The sequence below is a fragment of the Camelus ferus genome, chromosome 2, assembly GCF_009834535.1.
Source record: "Camelus ferus isolate YT-003-E chromosome 2, BCGSAC_Cfer_1.0, whole genome shotgun sequence".
Taxonomy (NCBI): Eukaryota; Metazoa; Chordata; class Mammalia; order Artiodactyla; family Camelidae; genus Camelus; species Camelus ferus.
The window spans coordinates 36,129,996-36,157,920 of NC_045697.1; the positions used below are offsets into that span (position 1 = coordinate 36,129,996).

The 27,925-nt window shown below is 44.3% G+C and overlaps 1 protein-coding gene and 1 non-coding gene across 3 annotated transcripts in view; both read right to left on the reverse strand.

The window, feature by feature from the left end:
* The window catches only part of SCFD2 (sec1 family domain containing 2), a 358,054-nt gene that overhangs the window by 79,702 nt on the left and 250,427 nt on the right, over positions 1 to 27,925 (reverse strand). The gene's annotated exons all lie outside the window — the stretch shown is intronic.
* On the reverse strand, positions 14,456 to 14,527 carry TRNAA-GGC. Its single transcript has one exon. It is a non-coding gene; the product is annotated as a tRNA-Ala (tRNA).

Here is a 27,925-nt window from a genome sequence, read left to right on the forward strand (position 1 = left end):
GCTCCCCAGTTCCCATGTAACTTCAGGCCGACCCTCTCAGCCATTAACGTTTTAATGTAATTATTCCACTACAGGCCAGCTGGCTCTGGTGTCCCACTAACATTTTTATAATCTGGAAGACTGGCCACACAGCATAATTCAATTCAAAAGCCATGATGGTTCTTTGACCTGGATTAACAGGGGCAGTGTTATAACTGGGAAATGCCACTGCCTTCCCAGAGGCAGCACGACTTTCAGTGTGCCCTCATTTCACTGCTGAAGTCATCTCCGTGTCACCTGGATGTGACTACTGCACTAGGCACTGAGCAGCTGTGCAGAGGGGGTGGTTGCTGGACACTTTAAATGCCAGGTGCAAAAGGCAGTCTTAGAAAAAGGCACAAAGTCAGAGGCTGCAGCAGGGAGGTGAGGACTTATGACAACCACCTGAGTTGAAATGGGAGCAACTTAGAACATGTCAGCACGCTGGGTTGCACAGCTGAGTTGGGTTTTGTTAGAGTCTGATCTTCCACTCTGTGGCCACAGGGCAAACAGGGGATCTGACGTGAGTGTGTGTGCAGAGTGTAGCCGGCTGGCGTGGAAGGTAGAGGCTATTATAATTCTTTACTACAAAAGAGGAAGACTGCACTGAGATGGGTGAAAGTCTAGCCACAGAGAAATTGGGTGTGACAGGATGCCTGATTTATACCTCCGTTACTCCAAGACAAAACTGCAAAGTGGTGGGGGGGAAGCTGCTGGTGAGGGTATTTTTCACAGACCATGTATGTATCTGGGTGGGTGTGCACATGTGCATAAAAGATCTCATACAGGGGCAGCAAATGTTGCTTGATGATGGTAACATAAAACATACTCAAATATATACTCTTAAGTTGTACATAAACTCATTGTTTTCGGCATGAATATTCAATTGTAGGAAAATAAGTTTAGTAAATTATGGTTTGTGGTAGAATATAACACGGTTATGGAATAGTGAAGGGCTGTCTTCAAATATTCCATTGCTTGTCTTTCCAGATACACAGTAAATGTACAACTGCATCCCCCTGAAGTTGGCTTGGCCGTGTGGCTCACTCTGGCCGGTGGAAAGGAGCTGAGGTAATGGGTGTGACTTCCAGGCAGGGTTTTAACAGCCTGTCTGTAATCTTCTGTTTCTCCTTCCACTGCCTTAGTTATCCTGAAAGTGTGCGTCACGATGGGGCCGGACCCCTCAGGTCTGTGCCTGAGTGACTGTGGTCAGCAGAGCCCTCTCACTTGCAAAGTGAGTGAGATGTGAATTTGAGTTGCTAAACTATGGAGATTTGGGGGTTGTGTTACTGGAGTTACTCTACTGACCGATAGGAGCTGCATTATATAACATCAGGGAAAATGTTAGTAGTTTGAGCCTGGGCTGGAAGACAGCTTCCAAAAATAAAAGTCATTGTTAGTTTATCTAAAAAGGGCAATTTTCTTTAATATGGTTACACTTTTTTTTTCATTTATAAAAATGTTTTAAAAGGATAGAAAGCTCAAGGAACAGGAAAAAAAACAATCAGTTGATTCTAAGATTCCATGCTGGTATAAATTTGGATTTAGAGCCCACAGCTTTATAAAAGAAAGCACTGGGAATCAATTTCAGCTATTCTCCAAAAGGTGCTATTGTATCTAAATGAAGTAATGCACACCTAGCAGTTTTAATAAGTGAAATTTTCCCGGGAGGTTTTTACTCGTCTTGCAAAAGTCATAGGAAATTGTTGCTTCTCTCCCCACAGCTTGCTCTTTAATCAGAAGGATCATCTCCAAATTCAAATCTCTCTCTCCCAGGGCTTCACCTCCTCCTGAAACACTGAAGAGTCTGGTGGAGGGGAAGAGGGGCTGAAGCACAGAGTACAAAGATTAATGAACTAGAGAGAAAGTGGGTTCATTGAAGTCGGAATGCAAACAGCCTCCCTCATTGAAGGAGCTCACTTTCCTAGGGACCCAAACACCTGTGACATGTGACATTCTGCCACTCTCATGGGCACGGATTGGCATGACTTGGACCAATGGCAGGTGAGGGAGCTCCACTCACAGTGAGTGAGCCCTGCTGACCGCCAGCACCTACAGCTCATCCCAGCTCTACCGTGTGCTCCCATTATTTGCTACGGTGTTGAGAGAAATTAGAGCTGAGATTGGGGCACTGACTCTGGGGACAGGCAGTCTGGATTTGAATCCTCATCCCACTTCTTACTAGCTGGGTCATCTTGGGTGAGTTACTTAACCTCTCTCTGCTTTTGTTTTCTCTTCTTAAAAAAGGGAATCATAATAGCACCTACCTCGAAGGCTGTGGGAGGACTGAGCCATACACATAAAGCTCTCCTCTTAGAGCCCCACGTGCCGTGAGCACCGTGTCAGTTACTGCTGTTATTACTGTAACTAAAGTCACCGTAACTCCCTTGAGATGGTAACTCTTACTTCGAACAGTTGCTCCAGAGGAGAGGTAACTCCTTGTACTGTTGCTGGGAGTGGAGAGAAGCAGGAGGGATTGTGCATAACTGATAAGTCTTACAAGAAATTAAAATATCTGTGTACAATATTTACAGCATCATTAAGTTTCTGAAGGGACCACTTATACTTGACTGCACTTTAGGGGAGAAAGCGTGTGCTATTACAGTGTCATTCATGAACCTGAACATGGGCTAAGGGCTTAGGACTAGTTGCTAAGAATACCAAGGGTCTATCATATTCCATCCTAAGGCTGAGGGTCAGCAGTCACATCCCCTTCCCCTTCACAAAGGTGAGGCGGTGAGAACTCTGTGGGCAGAGTGACAATACAGGATTACCACAGGGTGACTGTAGCCATGGAGGGTGCCTTTGGATCTACTGAGCTCAAGGAGCTAGACCACAGGCCGGAGGAAAGATCAGGCATCTGGCAAGGAAGGACTAACAAAGAGGGCATCAAATGTCCTTCTAGATTATTCCATTCTGTTAAAGATGGAGAGATCCAAGGCAGACACTTTGTTCAGGAATAAGACCATATGACTGACTAGTTTCTCTTGTGTTATAGCTACTGGGAGAGTGAACATATAATAAAGAATAAAACTGATGTAGAAGACTTAGTCGGCCCACACAACCTTGCTCATTATTGAGGCTTGTGAGGGAGAAGCACTGAGTCCAGGGAGATCCCTTCTGTGAATTCTTACAGCCTAAGAGGGAGAAATACACTGCCTGTGGCAGGTGAGAAGAGCCCCGGCAAGGGTTTCTGATGTGAAGCTTGGATTCAGGTATGAGATTGAAAGGGGCTTTGATCTCAAAGTAAGATTCAGGAGGCTTTCTTTATTTTCCATTGTGCCCAGTAGAATGAAGCTCCACAGAACACAGATCCACACGAGACAGTTGTTTTGTTCACTGCTGGATCTCCATCTTAGTACGTTCTAGGCACACAGAAAGAGCTCAGGGGTGACTTGGAGAGAATGAAGGAAAGACAGGAGTACTGTGGAGACAGCAGCAGGGAAGAGCAAGTGGCCATCGTACCTGAGGAATAACTGAATCGCGAGCCCCAAGGCCAGCACCACCAGCACAGAAGTTTATTCTCCAAGTTGCAAAGGGTGGAGGCTGACGCGACACTGAAACTCACCCCTGGAACCAGGGAGTGGTTCTGTCTTGTGGCCCAGACAGAGTCCGCCGGATGCCTGGCCATGGCTCCGCCTGGTGTTTGTTCCTGCTGTCAGGTGGCCTGCAGGCATCTAACATACGTTCTAATCAGTGTCTGTACACCTGAGCACTGCCTTCTCATGTGCACAGTGGAAGTCCTGTATCTTTCACAGTAGTTGGGAGGATTAAGCATGCTGGTGCGCGTAAAGTGCGTAGCGCAGCACTTACATGTGATTAGGACTCAACCCACGGTTGTTGTTGTTATTATTGTTAAAGTATCAAACTGTACAGATGGTTTGTTTCTTTAGCGTTTGTTTTTACATTTATTCCCTAGTTATTGGATGCTTATTATTATGGTTAGTTGTTTTGAAAAATAAAAGGGTATATTTTGCTTTACTACAAACAAACAGAGGAGGGAGCCGTGGGTACAGGACAAGCAGTGTGGTATCAACCTCAGGGAAAGTGTGCGCTTTACAGAGTAGACCCTGGAATGGGATCAAGGCATCAAGAGCTCTGGTTCTGGTCCCTTAGGAGTGAAGCTACACTTAAAGTGTGGCCTACTTGACAAGCATCACACTTAGGATAAAGCAGGGTCAAAAATAAAATCCCTCCTCTCCAGGTAGTGTTTCAGCCAATGTGAGCTAACTCAGCTTTTCTCTGAGAGTAGTTCCTAGCAAGGTAAAATACAGAAGATATTTTGGGACTCAAAAAGGGAGGCTAAGGAAGTCACCCTGCGGCCCCTCTACCTGTCTGTTGCTGGGATTCAGACGCCTCCCAGACCCCACAGGTGTGATGGTATAGCAGTTGGGCAGGCTTGCTGGGGGCTGAGGCAGTGACAACCTGCACTATTCCGTCTCTTCTATTTTCAGGATATTCTGAGGTTGTCTTCACAAAATATACATACAGCTTTCTTCCCCTTCTTTGCCATTAAAACTTAACACTCTCTTGCCCTGTGATGAGCTTTAAACACACTAACAAGATGAAGAGCTTTCCCATGGCTACTAAGAGACCTCATTTGTAGGCACCACATTTCACTTAAAAGACACCCAGGGCGATTAAAATCATTAATTCAGAAATAACAGGGTTGGGCTTGTCAGACTGAAGACGGTTGTAATGAAAATCAAAACAGACGGACACTCGTCCCAGCACTGACCCTCACCAGGGTATGTTGCTGAGAACAGTCAATCCCAACTCTTCACACTCCTAAGAGGAAGAAATGCACTTAACAGAAAAAAATCACTTATCTAAAACCATGTTTATTTTCTGTTTGGAAAGAAGTTGGAGACACATATTCAGAAACTTACAATCATCTGAGTTGACTCCCTTACCCCACATCTCCCCTCAGCTCACCTACTCAGGTCAGAAACCTGACAGTTGAGCCAGACTGTTCCCACTGCTTTCCCGTCCTGACCTACTCAGTCACTAGTTCCTAAACGTCTGTCACAGCCCTTCCTTCTCTGCTACCTCCATTTAGGTTTTCATCATCTCTGGATTACTACCTGTCCTGTTCCTCTCAGAGCTGGTGCACAACACAGGTCCCAGAGGCACGTATGTACTGACTACAAAGTGAGTGGTGTCCCTGGAGTTGGCAACAAGGCAGCCCTGCCCCCAGCCTCCCTTCATCCTGCCCTCTTAGACACCTTCTAAACTGCAAATATGGTTGTGGTGTTCCATTTCTTAAAAATTAATTATAGCAATGATGCTGAAGATGATAATAACGGCAGGTACATACCACATACAAGGCACAGTGTTAAATATTTTGCATGTTTTAACTTCTCACAACAACCCAATTATTCCCATTTTACAGATTATTCCCATTTTACAGATGGTGAAATGAGGTTCAGAGGTGCTGAGTAACTTGCCCAGGGTCTCAGAGCTTTAATGTCTTCTTTCATCTTGGAGGTAGAGTAACAGTGGTTCTTAGCAAGGCTGAAGAGATGGGGGACTGGGGCCTAAACCTCAGCTCTGTAGGATTACATGAGTTATTTCATGGAAAGTGGCATTTAGTGAAGTCTCAATAAGTTAGCTAATATCATTGTTATTATTAGTATTTCAGGATACGATTCAAACTTGACGGAGAGCATGCAGGTTATACCAGGACTTCACAACATGGTGCCTCTCTTTCCAGCTTTATCTCTGGCCACCGACCTTCTTGAACCCCAGGGGTTCCCCCAAGGTCACAGCTGTTGCACTCCTGTTTGTCTGCATACCTGACTCCCTTCCCTGAAACGTTTTCTCCTTTGACGGGTAAATGCTGTGCATCCATCACACTTTGCCTGATCTGTCCCCACTGAGACCAGTACTTTGTTGCTCCCAGAGCCCAAGCACCTTTTTTATTTCACCAGATCTCTGACACAATCTATTTGCACCTGGGTCTACCTGCTGGGCTGGGAGCCCTTTGAGAGCTAGGCTCAGGACCTACTTACTGTAGCCTGGTGCTTGGTAGGTGCCTGGCATCTAGTAGATACTCGACAAAGTTTGCAGAATCCAATTGAATTGATGTGGGGTTGGCTCAGTTAATAACCAAACATATTTCAAGAATTCACCTTCATTTTCGGTAGTAGACTGGTTTAAGAGCATCTGCTATAGGCAATAGAAGAAAGGAAATTTGGCTCAGAATTCTGGTCTGGGTATCTGACAATCCTGCTCATGAGAACAGTACAAACCTTGAAAATGCACTTTTAATACAGGATGGTTAGAATGCCAGTTTCAATAGGCACCCACATGTAACTGATGCATTTAGATACAACCTAGCAAGAGAGCAGTAAATTTACTTTCTAAGGATTAAGTCTCCTGCCTTGCTGTATTTTAGGCTTTCAGGCTTCTCACAGGGTATAAACATCCCTCTATTAATTGAAAACAGTACTGGTTAACATACACATCTCAATTTCAAAGCATTTTGTATTCCTGAACTATCCTTGAAAAATATATTCCAGCGGACATATGGCCAACCTCCCACGTTATCTTAGGATCAGTGCTTGGCAGAGGGTTATTAAAAGGTAAATTCAAGAGAAAGTCTGTCTTATCCAAGGAAATAGGAAGGTCACTGCTGGAAAAGGACAGAGATCCCTCTTACAGAGGAGAAAACCAAGGCCCAGAAGACTGAGTGACTTCCCCAGATCACAGTGTTCAGGCAGAGGCCACATGGTGTGGGAAGGTCCTGAGTCAGACAGAACTTGGAGGGGTGCAGGGCGAGGCAGGAGAGAGGGTCAGGGCTTGGGGGGCTGCCGCAAGGGGCTTGGACTGCATTCCCAGGTCAGTGGGCAGCAGCTGAAGGGGTTCATTCGGGAGAATGCCAGGAGGAGGTCCATGTTTCAAATACGAAGACCACACTGCTGCTGGGAGGCGCCCAGCCAGCGGCAGGCTCTTGCGGTGGTTGGTGAGGCGGTGGCGGCCCAGGTGCCGGTGCGGCAGCACAGTTGAAAAGAACAGAATGGATTTGAGATGCATTTTAGAATTAGAATCAAAAAGACTGGCTGTTGTGGGAGGTAAGGAAGAGGGAGGGTCAAGGATGACTTCTTCGTTTCTGGCTTGTGGGGATGAGGGGACTATTTTTGAGACGGGAAGAAATAAGCACAAGGAACTAGGAATTATTTTGGACGGGTGGTAAAGTGAGGCTTGGAATGGCAAGCCTTGCCACTTGGAACAGCACAATAGATGTGGACTGCTCCGTGTCTGGAACAGAGTTACCACAGCGTGGTGGCAGTGATGTTTTTATCACTGCCGTCTTCACTACCACCCTAGCAGGGTTACTGAGGCCAAAGGGAGACATTGGAATTACGGTGTAGCTGGTGCAATGGCTAGTTTGACTACACAGTGAGTAGCAAACACATTTATTGGTAAATTGGTGCAAATGTCTTCAACGTCAGTATAAATTGGCATTCAGAGAAATGACATTGATTCTGATGACTCCTACATGGTTGGTCGCAGCCTGCTTTGGATTATAGCTACTAATGATGATAGAGCTTGTACAGAATTTGTTAGTGAATTTTTGCACTCCTACCAAATAGCTTTAATTTTCATAAATGAACAGCTGATCAGTATAAATACTGGCATTCCTGTTTGATAGCTTATTGTTTGGATGTTATTTATCCTTTCTCTAAAAATGAATACATCTATAATAGAGTTCAAACGTGTCTTTCACTATTGGTAGAAACTGAACATCATCCTAGGAGAACATGCCTTTATTTTGTTTTCGAGCACCTTGATTTCTGGCCAGCCATGTGCTACCATACTCTTCTACTGCTCTCTACTGTTCAAAATGATGCAGCAGCCAGCTAAGTTTGCACACATAGCAGTTCACTGGGGAAGCGACAGCTTTACTCTCTCTATGTATCATCTCAATTTATTTCAAGGAGATTTACATGACAGAAATATTCAACATAATGATTCACGAGGGGCAATGAATATTTCTTAGGAAATCCATTTTCAAGGATTTCCATCTGGTACAATTTACCATCATTACTCCCTACTCTCAGAGAAGGTATTTCTATCGAGTTCTAGTGTGAACTGCTTGATCCCTTGTTTTATTAGAAAGGCTTTGACAATGTCATGGTTCAAACTACACAAGGTATTGTTCAATGCCTTTAACGTAAGACCTGGATGCTTGATAGACAAGAGTCCACGGAAGTTCACAAGTGTAAAGGAATGGGCATGATAACTCTGCCTAGCCACTCCAGGGCACCAGATCCTATAGAACCAAATTCAAATGTTCAGTATGTACATTTGTCATCTTCTATGCTTATAGAATTGGTTTTAAGGTTAGATATAATTAAAGCCACAGTACAGCAGAGATTTGCAGTAAGTAATATTTATGATTCTTCTTTTGGGTTAAATATTTTAAAGGGGGAAAAGCCATATTTTAAAGCACCCAAAATAATTTAAAAATCATACTTCTGTGTGTGTAAATGTGCGTGCAAACATTCAAAGGAGATGTATTTACTTTAGCTTAGTGAAACAACTCAAATACTAAGATCTAATTTAAACTACTTGAACAACCTGTGCTTTCTAGGCAATTGCTATTTTTCTTTATCCACAGAATAAAGTGCCCTGTAAAGGGTCTGTTCTCAGTTCTAAGAACCAAGGGCACAGTTTCCATGGTCCTTTCAATTTGCCGATGCTAATGAACAGAACCCATCTAGATCATGGAAATGGTGACCTCTGCTGGGAAAATGAAGAGGAATCTGGAGCCTCAAACTCTCCTTTTGTCTGGTTTGGTTCCATTTCCTGGAACATGGAAAAAGAAACACTGACATTTGCTTCTGGGGTAAACCTCACATCCTGCCAGTAAACAGGCACTCGTTAAGACTGATGCCCTATCTGATCTTGTCTACCCTGAAGAATTTAAAGTTAGGCTTTTTGGTTGGACATCTGTTTTCCTAAGAGAAAGCTCATTCCAAATATTGACTTCACACAGCTTTTTAACTGAGTAAATAGGATTGTGCGTTTCCCACTTCTCTGCAGAGCAGCTGGAGTGACTTTGTGTCATGAAGGACGGGGTAGGGGGAATTCTGGACCTTTCAAAAAGCGTGTCTCCGGCCTCCTCATTGTTGCCTCTGCTGGGTTCCCAAACAGGAAGCCAGTGAAATGGGTTGTAAACATGACCCCAGTCGGTGAGCTCCGTCAAAGGTACTTTTTGTAAAACTCTGACTTTGGGAGAGGAAGAGGCTGTGTTGGCTATATTCATATTGAAATGAAAGGGAGGAATATACAAAATATCAAAATCACTGGCATAACAAGTTGGAGAATTCTGAGTGTTGGCTTGTCTCTAAGAGCGCCTTTTTGTGCTGCTCTACAAATTGATGACCTCAATGGTGTGTCACAAAGCCACCATTGTCAAGGGTGTCCTGCAAACACGGTTGTGAAGATCCAACCCGTTTTTAACTCTGATTGGGGAAACAAAAGAGCTGAAAGATGATGGACACTGGAATCGAATGCTTTCCAATGAGACTAGCCTTATACAGGAGTCTGCAACTTATAGAGGTTTAAGTTGCTCTGAAACCAAGGTCCTTTGAGGCTGTCTATGACCTAAGAGTGACCATTACATGATAGAGAGAATGGGAAATGGCTTGTAAGCTATGAGTCCAAAATGGGTCTAAGTAATTCTTCTGGTTGAATCATCAGTGACAAACCCTCAGGTCAGCAGAGGCCTAAAATCATCTGTGATCCTGACAGAGCGGGAGAGGGGCACGCAGAGCTGTGTGCAACGTGTCACCCCAGTCCAAGTACTTATTTGGAGTCCTCTGTCCCTCATGAGCCGTCTTAGACTTTCCAAAATCACTTTAATGAAATGCAGCTGGATTTGGTACCCTTCCCAATCATGTAGAAGATGGGAAAAATGATTTTGCTTCCTTGCCTACACCTTTTATGAGCGAAAGTGTGAAGGAACTATCGAAACCTTCTGAAACTTATTAAGCTGAATTGTGTCGCCAGAAACACATTTATAGCTTTGAAAAAAAAAGCTAGAGGGATTTTCAGCAAGGCATGGGGATTTCAAGACACAACTCTCTCATTTAATTGGGAGCCAGACAGCGATGTCTCAGACAACTTAAGTTTTAAAATTTCTCTCGGGGTTTTAAGGGTATTGATGATAAAATCCTTATTTAATATTGTTCGGCTCTGTGACTGCTCCCTGGCAGCAGGGGTAATCTTCACTCGATTCCCACCCGGCCCTGGAGGGCTGGGCATAATATTAAGCATGTGTTTATATGCTTCATAAACATATGAACATACTCAGCATTGTTCTGAGTATAGTTTTAGGACCTTTCCACTGCAGCGAAGTCATTTTGGTTATTTCCAAAAATATTTATTTCATTTGGCATGGTGCTTAGCTCCATATTTTATTAATTAGCCTCCTGTTTCATCCTAAACACTAAAATAGAAGCCTTTTAAGTTACTGAGGATCCCAAATGCATTTATAATAAAATGCTAATATCATCTTTGTGACTGGGGATTTTGGTGTTGATAAATTTGAGGGTGTTTTTTGGAACGGTGTCTAGTGAAAATTCTAGCAGAATCTTACCAAACCATGGCAGTTTTATTCGATTAAGGAACCCACCCTCAAAGGTGTCTGGAAATTTTCCTTTAGAAGATTTCAAAAGGCCAGATGCAAATATTTTTGTATTTCAAAAAAAAAAAAAAAAAAAAACGTGTTCAGGAACACAAACATCATTGTTTATGATTTTAGAAAACCCAAGCATCTGTCTGGAATTCTGGGTCAGAGTTAGCAGGTTAGTGTGGAGTCAGGTTTTAAAAAGTTTCTCCAAATATGTTAACAGATGACACTCTGCAATTTCAGCTATGTTCACCCATTCTAGAACAAAGCCCAAAACACACTTGGGAATTTCCAATCAGATCAGACAAACACTAGAGAGCTCGAGTTGGGACTGGAATTGTTTTAAATGTTGAAGTGATCACCAAGAAATAATTTCTCATTAGACATGAATGGGCAGAAGTGGAACACAGTTCCTCTCAATGTCCCTCTTTGCTCTTGTCCCTGCCTGACATCAGGCAAGGAGTGCAGGCATGCTAGCTTGCTCTAGCCACCCCCCCCACCTTGGATTTGGTGTGTGTCTGAGGCTGGAGGTGGAACCCAATCTCCTCCTCCACAGCTGTCCCCCTCTGCATCCTGGAGGGGGTACCACCCTCCCCTCTTCTGCTCCTTCTCCCAGGCAATTTAGAGAAGAAAAAGTACAAAGTCCTTTTTAAAGTTGCTGATCACATGGAAGGTTTTCCAAATTCTTGGACTTTCTACTTTATGTATCAAGGGAAGGTTTGATGATTTGAATCGAACTCTGGAATTCTGTGGTTAATAATGATGGCTCAAGTTCCAGGGTGACTCTCTGAGTTTATGATATGAGTTAGTAAGTATTCTCTCAGCAACCACTGTGTGCTGGGTACCGCAGGGAATGCAAAGTAATCGCCATTCCTCATCTCGGGGAGCTCAGGATCTAGTCGTGGGATGATAAAATTCCCAAATTTAAGTTTTAATATTTCAAAACTCCAAGGCGGAATTCAGCATCAGTGGTGAGGCAGGGGAAACATCTGAGCCAAATGAAGTTGCCAACATTTGAACATTTTTCTAGTCAGAAAAATCAGAATTTCATATGGCTCAACCCAATACTTGGTGAGAATTTAGAGCTTGATACATAATGCTTTGTAACTTAGCTGCAGATTCACAACAGTTTGAAAGGATTTTAAAATGAATGATTAGGTATCACTCCCCTTCTTCCTTCATTGCTCCATGATTTGTTTTTCCAAAACACAGATGAGCAAACTCATTTTCAAATGGCCATCCCTTTCTTCACAAACCTTCCTCTTCAAGACAACACTGACAAACTACTATATATAAAATAGATAAACAACAAGGTCCTACTGTATAGGGACCTACATTCAATATCTTGTAGTAACCTATAATGAAAAAGAATATGAAAAAGAATATATATATGCATAAATGAATCACTATGCTGCACACCAGAAACTAAAACAACACTGTAAATCAACTATACTTCAATAAGTAAAAAGTTTTAAATTAAAGAAAAAAAAAGACAACACTGGAAGATCTTGCTCTCCCTTTGCTCTCTCTTTCTCGCTCGCTCTCTCTTTTTAAAAAAATCTCCAGTGCACAAGTTTCTCTAGAATTTCTCTTTAAACACAGCTCATGGAAAGGTGAGCCATCTCATCCAAGGAGGGGAACCTACCAAAATCGGGGACTGGCAACTGCCAATATCATCAGAGCTTCTTGTAAATCAGAATAACTGATAGGTTCTTTGCTGAATCAACTGAGCCTTAGTATTTCTGCTCAGATTCACTTATCTCTATCTTTTCATTTACTTGAGTTATTCTCTGCACTTTCTGCATTGTTAACTGAGAAGGTGGGGGCACACACAACTACCTGTTTCTATAAAAATAATAAACACCACGATGTAGTTCTCTCTCATCCCACAGACCAGCTGGAAGAGCCGGCATAACATTTCCCCACATTGAAGGAACCGCAGGTGTCCGCCAGGGACGTGGGTATCTCAAAAGCCCCTACCAAAGTGCATGTAAGAGAAAGAGCAGGTTGAGACAGTTGCCACGACCAGAGAATGTCATGCCAGCTCGTTACAGTGTCAGGAGGGTAAGAGCTTTCCTACCACCCCCACCCCCTCCTTTCCGATCTCTCTAACCTTGCAGGGGTTGGAAACTGCAGCTGATCAGCTATGGGAGGAGGAGGAGGAGGAGGAGGAAACTTACATGAGGGAAGGGAGAGGCAGCTGGTCACACCTCCCTTCTTCAACTGTAGCAGCCAGAAGCTGGGAGAGAGAGAATGCCTTAACTTTAAATCAAGCTTGAAGTCTTGATATTACACGGGGTTAGATGTATAAATGACTAAACTGAGACTGCTTGTATTTCCTAAGGGTGACCAGAAAAGTTATGGACTTGCCCAAATATTCAACCAAAGATAGGGGAAGAACTAGACCCCACTGAAAAATTTAAAGTAACACTGAGAAATGAAATAAGATTGCTTTATGATCTGACCTCATGAGCCAGTCTTACCCAGTGTACTAGTTACATGATTTAGGAGGCCTATGTGATCTGGGGCTCTCGTGAGGATTTAAGTTCAGACGATAGAGTCCAGGAGGGAATGACTGCTGCTAATTCTCAGGTTTTTCAACACCAAAAAAATCAAGCTTCAACCTATATAGCACTTGGTTTTATAGTTCCATTTCTCCTTATCTCTTACCTTAACCTGAAGATATAGATTAAGACATCTTTGGAGGGATGCTGAACCCCCATTTTAATAGCATTTCATGACATCTGTGGCTAAAGTTATTCCATTTCTGTACTCATGTCCATTTAGGTACACTGACCCAGAGGCAACAGAAGAATACATTTCCCTTTACTACATGAGACTTTGACTCCAGCATGCTTTTCATGTGATGATTTTCCTTCTCTTCCTTGACTTAATCTTGCCTCCCTGTTCCCCCCTTTTCTTGCTAATGCAGTGATGCTTTTTCTTGACTATAAAGACGTACATCACTAGTTTCTGTTGCAGGAAAATAATAATAGTTAAAATTTATTGACATCTACTTGTTCCAAATGCTTTATGTACTTTCTCTCTAATAGTTCTAATAATCCTGGAGGAAAAGTAGCAGTATCCCCGTTTTACAGGGGGAGGAAATGGAATTTCAGAGAGGCCGAGTTAGCTGTTCCAGTTAATAAAGTGAACACACCAGGGAGCCTGGACTGTCACTTGAGTGTGTCCAGGCCCTAGGCTCACTTGCTTCTGGAAGACGATCATCATTGTAAGAACAGAACAGGAAAACTGATCACGTTCCTAGTTCTGCGAACGATTTATGGATTATTTGGTTAGTCCTTTAATCTCTTTTGGAGAAATAAAAACCATGTTATACCCACCTGTTTATCTAAAGGGGAGGTTATGAGACAGATATGCCACTACTGATAGAGCACACTAAGAAGTGATGTAAACAGTCTTACTGGCAGTGTAACTTCAATTCTGTCTTTACCCACACTATAATTTCCTTTATAGTATTATATTATATTATATTGTGTTACATTATATCATATTATCTCAGCACTTGAATGCTGTAACTGAGGAGTTCAACCTATGATAAAGATATGCTATAAGCTTCCCTAGTATGTCTATTTCAAATATAACGTAAAAAAAAAAAGGATAAAACAATGATGGAATGCTTACAGTGGTGACTTCAGAGCTCAATAATTTCTATCAGAAAAAACATTTGCTCCTTTGTTTATATAAAATAGATGTAATCTGTGTTTTCCATTTCTTCATTGAATTATATTCATCCCCACTCTCTCCATTTCTTTTTCTCTTCTACCCTGCCCTTAACGGAGGTACTGGGGATTGAACCCAGAACCTCATGCATGCCAAGCATGCGCTCTACCACGGAGCTACACCCCCACCCACTCTTTTCCCATTTCTTTTATTCTATTTTCTTCCCAATCCTCCTGAAGCATTTTGTTTATTCAAAATTTGGCCTGATTGTTGGTGGACAATGACTCCTCTTTCTCTGCACCCTCCTTCCCCTCACCCTCGATGCCCCCTCCCTGCCCTCTCTGCTGGTGGTTTCCTCACCTCCCTTTACGTTTTCCTTCTCTGACGTCCCTCCTCCATCTTTACAGTTAACATTCTGGCATCAGCCCCCTCCCTCCCTCTCATCTTTCATTCCTCTTTCAACTTTTCCTCATTATTGCTGCATTTATAAATAGCCTCCAAGTAATCTATCATTCATCCACACACCCTCAGATAATCTCTTGATGCATCTCACAGACAGTAGTCAGCTGCAGCAGGAAAACTTGCCATGCCCACTTATTATCCTCTGAGAAGGCGTGCTGAAGCAGGGGTCAAAACTCAGAGACAGCCTACCTGAAGGAGCAACCGGCGATAGTTAATAAGAAAGCTGTATTCTTACATCTGTGAGGATGACTGCCACTGTTTCTAAAGAGACAAAGCTGCTACAGATCTATACAAGGCCCTGAATGACAGCGAGCCCTGTACGCCCAATGTGTTTTGTCAGTTTTATCACTACAAATAATAACAACTTATGCACTTAAATGGACCAGCCCTGTTTTAATTATTGAAAATGAATGATCAAATTCAGGGCTCTCCAGACAGTTGTGCAGTTTGTGTACTGAACTGAGGAGTCCAGCAGAGGGGAGAGCTGCAGCTGCTTGTCAAACTGTTGGTAGAAGCTATCATTATTCCAGTTTTCAGATGAAGAAAATGAGGCACAGATGGGTTAAGCAACTTGCCTGAGTCGAAGAACTACGTAAATTACAAAGTTAAACAGGACCTTTAATACATATTGACCAATATACACTCTACTGCCCCTTATGCAATTCCCTTACTACACAGTAAGCAGACTGAGGGCAGGCACTGGGTCTGTCTTGTTCATCCTGTAGCTACTATTTTTGGAATGAATGAAAAAAGAAATGGTAAAAGTCATGAAATACCGAAAGGGTTGGTTTTTCCAACAAAAGACATACAGTGATCTTGAAGAAAATGCCCAATGTTTTAACTCTTAAGCATTAGTTCTATCTTTACTTCAGAACAGGGCTGAGGTGGCAGGGAGAGTGTGGGAGGGCCTGGACACATGCACGCATGTGAGCCAGGAGCAGACGTGGCCACAGGGGACCAATGCAAGGCAGGCCCCTGGTGTGCAGAGTCGGGATGTCCTGCTGACTAGGGGTGGGGTATGGGCTAGAGGAGGGAGGGAGGCCTGGCACAGGGTACTGGAGGGCATTCTGGGGGCTGAGTAGATCTGGCCCACAGGAAAGCTTGTTTATAGGCAATACAATATAGGAGATTCAGGTTGAGTTAAATCATTAGATACATGGTTGCTGTCCAGTGTGCTTAGGGAGAGGCAAGTGCAGTGACAATGGCACCTGTGCATTAAATACTCATGTGTCCGTGTTGTGGGTGTTATGTCATTTCATCCTCACCAGAACCTCTGGGATTGGTACTACTGTTCCTCCCATTTCAAGATAAGGAAACTGAAGCTAAGTAAGTCATCAAGGTTTTGAGGACAGCAAAAGGCAGATTCTGGATTCATTCCCAGATTAGCTAATTTCAGAGTCTACATTCTTTCCCTTTCCCTTTGGAGGACACATTGGGGCTCAAGGGGAGACCCTCTGGGGTCAGGGTTCCAGTGAAGAGCTCCTACCAGCAAGAAGACTAGGGACAGGATGGAAGGTCCCTGAGCCTGGAGCACCGGGAAAACCACACAGGTTTTTGAGGATGACCTCAGCCTTGGAGAACAAGACTGGCACCCAGAGATAAAACTTTGGTTACGACCAGGGGAGAGGAGCTGATCATCAGAAACAGATTAAGAGCCTGATTACTACTTCCTCACATCTGAGCAGAACCAGCCTCAAGGTCACCTGGCTTTTTTCCACCCAACTGCCAAGTGAGGGACGTCTGTTTAATTCTCTCCGGTTCTGGAACCTGAGGTGGAGTTGAAGCTGTGGAAATAAGAGTCCTGAGCTGGTAGGAAGTCATTCTGGCATAAAAATGTTGAGTTCAGATGGTTCTATCTGCCAGTATTTGTCCTGAAGCTATCTCATATCCTTCTGGAATGAGGCAGGGTATGAACTTAAAAAATGTACATGTCTGTACAGTGGATACATTTCCCCAAGCAGCCTTAAAAAGTGTGTGTGTATTTTTCTTAAGTATGTTTCTTTTCTTTAATTGTGTCTTTTATTTATATGTTGCAACTAAATCATCAAAATAATTTTGGTGGCTCAATGCATGTCTAAAAGCAGCTCTGTGTTTTGGCCTCAAGTGTGTTTATAGGCTTTGTGTAATTTTTTACATATGCTGTTTCTCTCCTCAAAATAACGGCCTCAAGGCAACTGCAGAAACAGAGATGGTTGCAAGGGGCTGGTACAAACGGGTGGTTTGGTGAAAACAAAATGCCATGCTGCACAGGCCGGGGACAAGTGGGCAATCTTGCTGGATTTCCACCCAAATTTCCAAACTGCAATGGTAGAAATGGCCATAAAATTAACTGACATCACTTAAACTCTCTAGGATGGGTACTTTTCTCTTGACGCTAAAATTATTCATAGAGGGCTTTGTACTTGACAACAAACACCCTCGAAAAATAGAGCTGGAGGCAGAGGAAGTGGGGGAGATTCTTGGGGGCTGTCAAAAAGAAGATCTGTGGCCCAAACTGGCAGCGCCGTGGTGAGGGGGCTGAGGGCGCAGGTGTGCCTTCCAGCGCCCTGATCTGTCCTCGCTGTTCCGAGGCTGGCAGGCTCTGGACAGCTGGGTGTAGAGCAGGTAGCACTGGAGGTCACTCCAGGTCAGGGGGCACCCTTAGGCTAGTGGCTCCCCTGAATGGCTGGGGAGGGATGACAAATACCCTGAGGGCTGCGGATTCCCACTGAGTGTACCTGAGGGAGCCCAGGTATGGGCACATTTTGGATGGATCATGATCAAACTTAGAGGATCTCTTTTTTTCCCTCCACATTGCTTTGTTACTTTACTTTTCTGCAAAGCCCTAACATTTCGTTAATATCTTACGGTGCCTCTGACCATCCGGAAATTACGAGAGAGAGAAGTGGAAAGAATAGGGGACTTGGAGCGAGCGAACCAGATTCTCCCTCCGGCTCTGCTACTACTGACCTCGGGCAAGTGAGGTAATCAGTGTCCTTATCTGTCAAGGTAGAGGATAGTCTGCGAGAGCCAATGTTCTGAGAAGAGCTTGAGGATCACCTTGCGCATCTGACACAGGGATCTCTCTGAGAGGGGAGTGACATCAGACAGCCTCGTGCCCTGGTGGTGGGGCTGCACTCTGTCTCCAGAGCACCCCCCACCCCCATTTCCCCCTGCCCACTCTGCAGGTGCACCACCCTGTGAAGTCCTGTCTGCCTGTGAAATTCCACAGAGCCACGTAGACTGACGTCGTTTCTGCCCTCACTGCTGAGAATGCGGTGAACTCACTCATTAACGCGAAGAAAGGATGAAAGTCTCTGCACAATCTCATGAAGCATATTTATCATCATCATCATCAAAATAAAGAAAGCTTAGTAGCTGTGGTGTTCATGACACCACCACCATCTGCTGCTGGAGAAGAAGTTGCTTTGCCTCTAATAATACCTATTGTAAGAAAAGCTGAAAACTGATACGTAACTACAGGGTTCACTTGTGTTCCCTCTTCTAGATTCTGTGTCTTAAAGGCAGGAACTGAGTGACTGAGTTACTTAATCAGCATCCTGCCTGGTTTCTGTAAAACAGAAAGGGAAATAAAGTTCACAGATAATCCCCAAATCTTTCATCTCCCTCACACCTTTTCCAGTAAACCTTTGTTGAAAACTGGCAAGTATCTCCCACTCTGAGGAACTAACACCTCTCTGAATTCTGCCTCCAAGGAGAGGGGCAAAGAGAGAGCGTGTGCCCGAGGGAGAAGGGTGGAGGGGAGGGGTCTGAGAAAGCCTAAGTCTGAAGTAGGGAGGGCGGATGTCAGCGGATCACGCGGTGTTCCCTGCCCGTTCCACTGCCGGGCTGTCTCCCACACGTGCCACCTGAAGCTGCCCCAAGTCCCCTGCCCTAGAACCCAGTAAAACAGGAGAGTCGGAGGCTGGCCGTGAGGCCCTGGGGGTGGCAGAGAGGAGGGCTGGACCTGCTGATGGCAGTAAGGACATGAAGCTGGGATCTCTCTACACCCCAGATCTAGACAGAGCGGCACTCTGGTCGCATTTAGCCACCACCGCCCTGTGCCTAAACAGCGTGAACCAGGTGACTGAAGTCTTGGTATTGCCTTTGAGTCGCCTTCTTCCCCCATCTTTGGGTAAGAGAGAGTAGAGCCCAAACAGAAGGTCACTTTGGATCCCCGAGGCACTTGCTCAAACATTCACAATTCTGAGTCAGACAGGGAGCAGGCTAATTATTTGAATTTTTAAATTCTGAAAGAGACAGAGGGACCCACAAGGCCACGCTGACATTCCAAGCTCTCTAGCCTTTAGTACCCACTGTCTCCTGGAGCCAGAGCAGAAAGATCTTGGGGATCTGATGCACAGATGATGACAGAGCAATGATAAAGCCCTCCAGCTGGAGCTGACTCCCCGAGCATCACTGGAGCCTCCAGCCCGTTTCCTGTGCGGAGCATATTGGAAACACATTGGAGTTATTTTCCCTTTTTAAAAGGCTGTTTTATGTTTCAGCTTTCAAGATGTCCTAGTTTCTGCATCACAGCATCTTCACATACCAGCTCAATGTGTTTCATGTTCACTTGGAGAGAGCCCACCCTGCCCTCTCCTAAGGAATCAAAGGGGAGATGCTGGCTTGGGGGCTGAGCAGCTATGGGGTGCACAGGGCTTGGAGTGAGAAGAGGGAGAACAAAATGAAATTATGGCAAATATGGTCCATCTCATCTCAGCACACCAGAACCCCGTGAATTATTTACGATTCTCCTGATCCCCACAGCAATGCAGAGTGTGGCTCCTGCCAAGAACAAATTAGGCTGTCGGCCTCCATTACTCTTCCCAATCAAGCAAACCTCCTCGTGTGAGGAAGGAGCAGGGTCAGCATCTGGGACAAAAACTCAGCCCGAGACAAGGAGACGATAAGGCTGCATTCCAGGGCTTCTACTGGAAAAGCGACTCATGGGAAGCATTATCAGATCATTTTTCAAAACCCAGCTTGAGCGCTTGGTTGCATCTGTCTATCCAAGAAACTCAGAACAGCAGTGTCACCAGACATATTTCAGTGTCACACCTTTATCCTGCTTCAGGGGCATGTGTGACTGTAGGCCAGCTATGGGGACCAGGACCTTCTTCCCCCAGACCAAGGACGCCTTGGTCCATGCTGCAGTGCTGGACCTATCATATCTAGGAGTGTGTCCCTCTGCGCTCACTCTGGAGCCTTCCTCATGGGTCCTGCCCTGTGTACTGCAATTTGTTATTGTTGGTGCCATATTGGTGGTGCCATAGTTTTTGAAGGTGGCTCCAGGCTCCCCTCTTCCCACTCAACCCCCAAGGGCTGTTGAGAGTTAGGTCAAGGCATAAAAGAGCTTCAGAATACACAGGTGGGCCCTGGTGGTAGGGGCAATAGGAATTTTTTGTGGCAGGAATAAAAAGGTGAAAAGCCTTTTGTGGTGTGTTCTCCTGTCCATCCCGGGAACAGGTGTGGAGAGACTAGCCTCCTGCTTATGTGGGGCCCATGTGGAGTACAACTGGGGGAAGGAGCCCTGGAGTAGGCAACAAAGGCAGACATACCAGTCTAGCTGCAATGAGAGACTCTCCGAGACGCTTTTTCATTTTCCCCTTGGCCTTGGGAATGGCAAAGGGTCAAAGAGGCCAACCCCAGAGCTCAGGCCTGGGGAAAAGAGGCCCCTTCACCTCCCTGGGAAACAGGCCTTAAGCAAAAAGAGACCCAGAGGTTCCTGTGATGCAACCGGTATAGATAGTCAGGTAAGGAATTACTGCCAAAGCTCAACTATTTCGGGAGAGAGTCTTTGCCCAGAAGGTTTTCCATGCCTGGATCCCTGGCAGCTCTTAGATTCTGGGATTTGGGATGCTGGTAAATTCTCTTTTCAAAAGAGGCATTATTAAAAGTTAAGTTTGTGCCTTGGCCTGACTGTTAACCAAAAGTAGTAACAATATTATTATCCTTGTATTCTTCCTTCTTAGATGATCTAATTCTTTCAAACACCTGGTAGAATATTGGTATAAATCCACGGGACTTTTGAGCTGATGAAACCTATCCCCTTCATTTTTCAGATGAATAAATTAGGATCCAGAGAGACTGTTTATCCAGCCAGGTCACACTGCTAGTTGGTAGAGAAACTGGGACTAGAGCACGAGGAAAGCTACTGTTACTAGCGAGGGCTAGGATCATCAGAAAACATTTAACACGGGAGAGAGAAAATCTCAGCAGTCATTCATCAGATGTTTGGGCCTACTGTATGCCATGCACTGTGGGGCCGCGGTGTGGAGTAAGGCAGACAGGCCTAAGGTCTCACAGGGGATGTAAAGTACTGTAATGTCAGCAAACAATGGGAAAATGGAAGCCAGGCTAGTTTTATTTCAGGACAAAAAAAAAAAACACAACTTATCTGTGGGGTGTCCCTCTGAGCACTTAATGTCGTGAGAAAGATGTAGTTACCATGGCTAAAATCACACTCAGCTACTAGAGTCTCTCAGTGATAAGAGATTAAATCCCCTTTATTCATTCTCAAATGCATATTCCCATATTCATGAAAATGAAAGGGAATGTTAATTTCAAAAGCACTATCTCAGCTCTCCTAGTGCCACCCCCTCATCCTCAGCCAACGAGATAACCAGGTGTGGACCCACCCTTCTTCAGTCAGTCTGATGGGTGCTCTGAGACCCAGTTTCCAACATGGGGGAGGGGCCTCCCCATAGCAACCAACAATTCTTGGACACCAGCTGGGTGTCCTACAATTCAACTCAATTCTGACTCTATCTACCTGGAGATGGCATCAGATCCCACAGGTTGAGGGTTCAGTACTACAAGACTGCCCCCCTTCCCCTTCAGACACCACACACTTCAGGCTATTGTTACCTGTGCTTCTGGCAAACGCGCTACAGACTGGCGGTTCCAATGCCCCCCTACTTGGACTTCAGACTCTAGTCGCCAGTCTAGGGTGTTACCTGTACTTCTGACCAACTGGCTGTAAATCAGAGGTTCCCATGACCCACTCGTTGGGTTTGATTAAGTTGCTAGAGAGGCTCACAGGACTCAGATAAATATTTTACTTACTAGATTACTGGTTTATTACAAAAGGAAGTAACGCAGGAATAGCAGATGGAAGTACATAGCCTAAGGTATAGGGGAAAGGGTGGGGAATGTCCGTATCCTCTCCAGGAGTACCACTCTCAGTACCTCCACGTGTTTACCAACCCGGAAGTCCTCTAAACCCCATCCTGGTGTGCTTTTATGGAGGCTTTATTATGTAGTCTTGATTGATTAAATAAATCATTGGCCATCGGTAATTGATTCAACTTCCAGCCCCTCTCCCCTTCCAGAGGTTGCAGGGTAGGACTGAAATTTCCAACCCACTAATCACTTGGTTGGCTTCCTGTCTACCAGTCCCTATCCTTGCCTCGGGTCCAAAAGTCACCTCATTAACATAACAAAAGATGCCTTTGTGGTTCTTACCACTTAAGAAATTCCAAGGGAGTTAGGAACTCTGTGCCAGAAATGGGGCTGAAGGGCAAATCTATATACTTGTTATTATAAATCACAGTATCACAGTCAGGAATTCCTTTCTGGCTGGATTCCACAAAAAGGAGACAGATGCTCAATCATTGCTGATACAGAGCAACGCAGTCTCAAATGTACTGGGCATTTATCTTTGATTCTGTAATAAATGAAAATCTAGAGTGATGTTTCAAAATACTATTTGAAATGTCTTTGAGTAATAATAATAATGACATGGGATGCTATTAAATACTTTTTAGCCTAAACACATTCCAGGCATTGTAACCCATTTCAACAGTCCCTGAATCATAAGGCTGAAGCACGTCCTCATCTTGGGCAAAAATCACCTTATCCTCTTCTGTAAATTCAACCATATATATACCTTCTACAGCTCCCTTCTGAAATTTAATTTGAGGATAGCTTGAATTAGCAACAAAGGGGCAATAATCATGAAATCAATTTTTAAAGAACTGAATGATTATTGCTTTCAAAGGGTAAGATGACCCTTTGGAGCTGACAAAATCCTTGAGGACCTGCTTTAATGAATTAACAGACAACATTAATCAGCATCTCAACACCTGTGCCCTATATCCTTGTTTACATTATTTTAATTGTTTTGAACCCCTTATTTCAAAGAACAAAGAAAATTTTAGTCCATTATTAGTATGAATTACTACAATTCCAAAATGAGTTAATTTGTTTGTACTTCATTTAATAATTCTCATCAGTTGCAGGATAATTCTATTCCTCCTGGCCAGAGGCAGAGCATTACCACAGTGGCCAGGAAGGGGGAGGTGACGCCAGTCTGAAGGAACTGAGGGAGGTCTACTCTTGAGAGGGGGCCTTTAGTTTTCTTTGTTTTGGTTTCAACCTTGATGAAATATTTGTAAGAACAAATAGAACTAAGACTTAACATTCTGTACTTGGCACAGCTGCCTTCCTATACAGACTTGTGTGTGATGGTCACAAAACACTTTTCTCTCTGGACCGTGGAGGAACACTGTGTTATAATGTGGAAGAGGCCATGTTGCCCCTGCCTGCCCCTACTGCGTGCTGTAACACCGTGCTCTGTCCTACTCAGAGGGAAGGGGGTAAGCCTCGGGTGAACTCTGTGGCCTGACTGAAGCCCGTCGTGGCCGGCCCCTTGCTCACCCACAAAGCTTTACTCCTCACAGCTCTCTAATTGCATTCAAGTCAAGGCCAGTTCTGAACTTTCTTCCCTCAAAGGGCCTTTGCCTATGCTATTCCTGCTACCCAGAACATTCTTTTCTCTGTCCTCTTCAGCTGCCTAATTCCTACGCATCCATCGAGTTCTGTTTCGATGTCACCTCTTCCAGGAAGCTTTCCATGGACCCAAGATCTTATTAAGTTTTGAACACAGCTGAGCCACTGAAAAGATCTTAATCTGAGTTTGTACCAACTGCTCCCACACACATTGTGCTAAACAACCACATTGTTAATGGTGTGCTACCTCGACCACCAGTCACTGGTTTTGACTCACTCCAGAGAAGCCCAAAGATGTGCAAGGGCTATGTGGCAAACCAGGCACCATGATTTCTCTCCAGAGAGGGGACATTTTGCAGTGCCTGCAAATGTCTGACAGAGTGGAACGCATGTTTATTTTTTTAAAGTTCGGCATACTCAGATGATAGGAAAATTAAAAATCCTCCCTCTCTCTCTGTAAGGGAAGTCATACTTTGCAGAAGGTGCTGGCTGAGAACAGCTGCTTTATATGTCTTCATTTGTTCCCCTCATCCCAGTTGTTAGGCAGATCCCCTAATCTGTTGTACCTGGCTTTCCCCTGTGCAAACCAAAGAACGCTGATGCCAAAGACTCCAGGAGAAATTTTATGATGAACCTGGCATTTGGATACTAAGGGGAGCACTGAAGTAATACCAGTTTTTGCTTCTAAGCCCCTCACATGTATAGCAAAAGGGAAATTTGTCTTACCTAAGTCATCAGAAATACAGTGACCTCTGAATTTATTATGTTGCCGTCTAAAATCAGAAGAGTCTCCGTTGCATATTCTTGTCCTTTTGACATTCTGCCTTAGGTGTCATGTCTGCTCCTACAATGTTGCTCTTGGGTTACCTATGACTTCTCTGAAGTCATCTAAGAGAATACCATTGGCTAAAAAGGAGTCAAAGAAGAGGCCAGAAGAGGATCACAGCTGGAATACTTACTAGGCAGTCAGGTGATAGACACTTGAGTTCTGTCAGAGCTCACAGACAGATTGTTGCCTCTCATATCTAAAAAAATCCAACAATTTCATATACATGAAATGGGGATGTCCATCCTCTCTTGAAAAATGAGATCGTGCAGCATCGGGCCAACCTTCCAGTTCAGCAAATGCCGGCTGGAGCTGAGTGGAAGTGGCTCCTGTAGCAGGGACACAGTCCCCGATTATCCACGTTTCCCAGTCACACCACCTGTGTGGCTGCTAAGAAATCTGAGTGACCCTGTCCCACTGGAGGACAGGTTAGAAGCCCAGCCAGACTGTGCATGGAGGGGCAAGGGGAACCAAAAGTGGAATCCTGAGTCTTGAAGTTCCAGGAGCATCACAAACATCACAACACCCAGGATCCTGGCCCATCTTCCCGGCCAGGCTGCTGCCTCTGGTTCTGGCCGTCAGCGGCATTTGAGCAGTGCTGGCAGATTCATGCTGGTGGGGAAAGGAAGGGTCACTTCATGGGAAAGGCAACTGGTTGTAGCAGGACCCTTATACTAACATAGGAACCACTAACATAGGTTTGCTGAGCAATATATATCTCCTCACGTCCTAAAATAGGCAAAAAAATATGCATGTGGAATCATATTCTCACTGACTGTCTTTACATTGGCAAGATCGGGGCAATAGCTCTAAAATTTAATAAAACTGCACACAGAGTGAAAGAGAATTCTAGATCCTGTCCATGAAGAGGTAATGTTTTCCCTTGAGTTGCATGCTGAAGGTGCTAAAAATCAAAGTGCAGAAGTGCTAAAAAGAAGAGTTAAGGAGGACTTAAGAATCTAATCAGGCCAAGAATCTAGTTCAAAACCTTCAGCAGCTCCACGCTGCTTCCAAAATAAACCTCTCACTCTGACAAGGCCTTTTGTGACTGTCACGCCTCCTGTCACACACACACACACACACACACACACACACACACACACACACACACACAGGTACACGTTCAGAGCACACCTAGCAAACTGTAGTGCCCCGAGCATGAATATGCGGCGTCCTCCACCTACTTGGCTCCCCGTCCACCTGGAGCACAGGACCCTGTCCTCAGACTGCGCTCCTCCAGGAGACTGTCCCTGACCTCACAGCCAGCAGGTGGTGCTGGGCCCCCAGGGCACTTTGTTGACTTCCTGCTCTGGCCTTTGACCCCTTGAGGACTGTGCTCTCATCTTAAATGCCCAGGGCTTGACATCCTGTTTAGCCCATAGTGGGAATTTAATACTTCTTTGTGTGTGAATAAACTTTGCAGTACATTAAGGTCCCAGGAACAATAGAAAAGGGAAAGGTGAACATAATTCTCCATCCTTTATTTCCTGTGCCCATGAACTGACTTTAACATCTAAACTGCATTTTGACCCCAAGGCTGAAGTTGTCCAACAAGCTACACTGTATCAGTTTAAAACACTGTAAAAAAGAATCTTCAGGTAGTTTATACTAATTTTCCCATGTGTTGAACAAACACAATTCCAACTGTCTGCATACTGAGTAACTATACTATAGTGTCACAGACATACATAATATGAGAGAACACACAGCAGAACAAACTCCCTGCCTCCTCAGTTGACAGGTGAGGAAACTAAAGCCTCAAGAACCTGTCCAAGGTCATGCGGCTGGTTGATGGCAGAACTGAGACTAGAATTAATGAGCCCATCTAATGTTGATCTAGAAGGTTCTAGAATTCTCCTAGAATTACACTCATTAATTAAGAACAAGGCATTAAGTGTTACAGTAAATGCTATGACATGGCTCCTTTCTTTGTAAACACACACACACACACACACACACACACAAACTAGCACTTGTGATACTCCTCAAATACAATCTTGCAGAAGCTAACTGTGGTGTGTAGCATGGTGTGTCTTCCTTCTCAAGGATCAAGTCTGCTAAAGAGTTGTTTAGTGTTCAGGCTCTTTTTGGGGAGGGCACACGTGGTAGCCGTGGAGAACCGTGGCTGTCTCCCTCAAAGGGCTGCTCTCTGGTGATCATTTATGTGTGTAAATTGTTGTCGTTTCCACCAAGACAGTCAAAAGAGCGCACAGAGGAACGGGAATCCACCCTAATCACTCTGATGAGTTTACACGAAGGACAGCCTACTTTCCTGCCTTTTACTGAATTGTTTTTCCACCATTTTATTCCTCTTTCTCTGTTTATTTTGCTTAATTAGGTGGTTTGCCTGATTTGCAATGGAGAAAAAAGATGAAAAATTGACTTTTACTGACTTGCAAAAGAGGTTTCTACTCTGCTGCTCTAGGACCTTGTTCATCTGTATTACAGTAACTAAAACAAACTACTTTTCCAGATGATGAGTAAACCAGTGAAGCTGTTATTTTAGTAATCTAATCTTTTGATAGAGAAACAGTTCTATAAGACACTACAAAAAGCTGAAATGTAATTAAAACTTGAACACCCAAAATTGACTTTAAATTCACATGTATTTATGTATTTAGAAATATGTGTATATAGTTCTATTCATAGAGGGAAGAGAGCTAACATTTATTGAGCACCACGTATTGAGCTAGATAGTTTACATACACTGTTTGACTTAATCTTCATAGTAAATTTATGAGGGTGGGTGGGTAGAGCTCAGTGGTAGAATGCATGCTTAGCATGCACAACGTCCTGGGTTCAATCCCCAGTACCTCCACTAAAAACATAAATAAATAAAATATAAATAAATAAATGAATAAATCTATGAGAGATTCATGATTATGCCATTTTACAGATGAGAAAACTGAGGGTCTAAGAGTTTTGTAATTGGCCTAAGTTCACGTAAGTAGTGAGCTGTAAAGGTAAGACTGAATCTAAGGGGACTAACTCCGAAGCCCATGTTCTCTCCAGGATACGCCAGAAAGTAGTCTTGCAGTTAATGAGATCATGGGATAACCTGACAGCTCAGTCATGGGTGTCAAGAAGGGAAGAAGGGGAAGAGGAGGCCAGGATGACTCGGTACAACAGAGGAGGCCTCAGGGCAGGGCAGGCACCAAAACAGGCCACTTGTGAGGTTTCCCTGGTTAAGGGCAAGATGGGAAGGAGCTTGAGGGTAGAATAACAAAGAATTATCACTGCTCCTTTTCTCTCCATAAAAGCTTTAGGTGGTACATAGCTGGATTTCCCCATCAAGCAGGGAGCCAGAGGTAAGGACATGACAGAGAAGGTGGATTTGCCTCCTGGGCTTAGAAAGCCTGGAAGGGATGTGACAACTGGACAGCACCAGCACTGCTTGTGTGACAGAGCGCCAGGCAGTGTGGCTTTCCTCCTGTTCACAGCAACAGCCACTATGACAGTCACTATCATCACCAACAGCAATCTTGCCTTTCTTCAGCATCTGATTCAATCCAACTGACATTTCTTGAGCACTTTCTATGGCCTCAATATGGCTCCAGATAATGAGTCTAAGGGTATAGACAAAG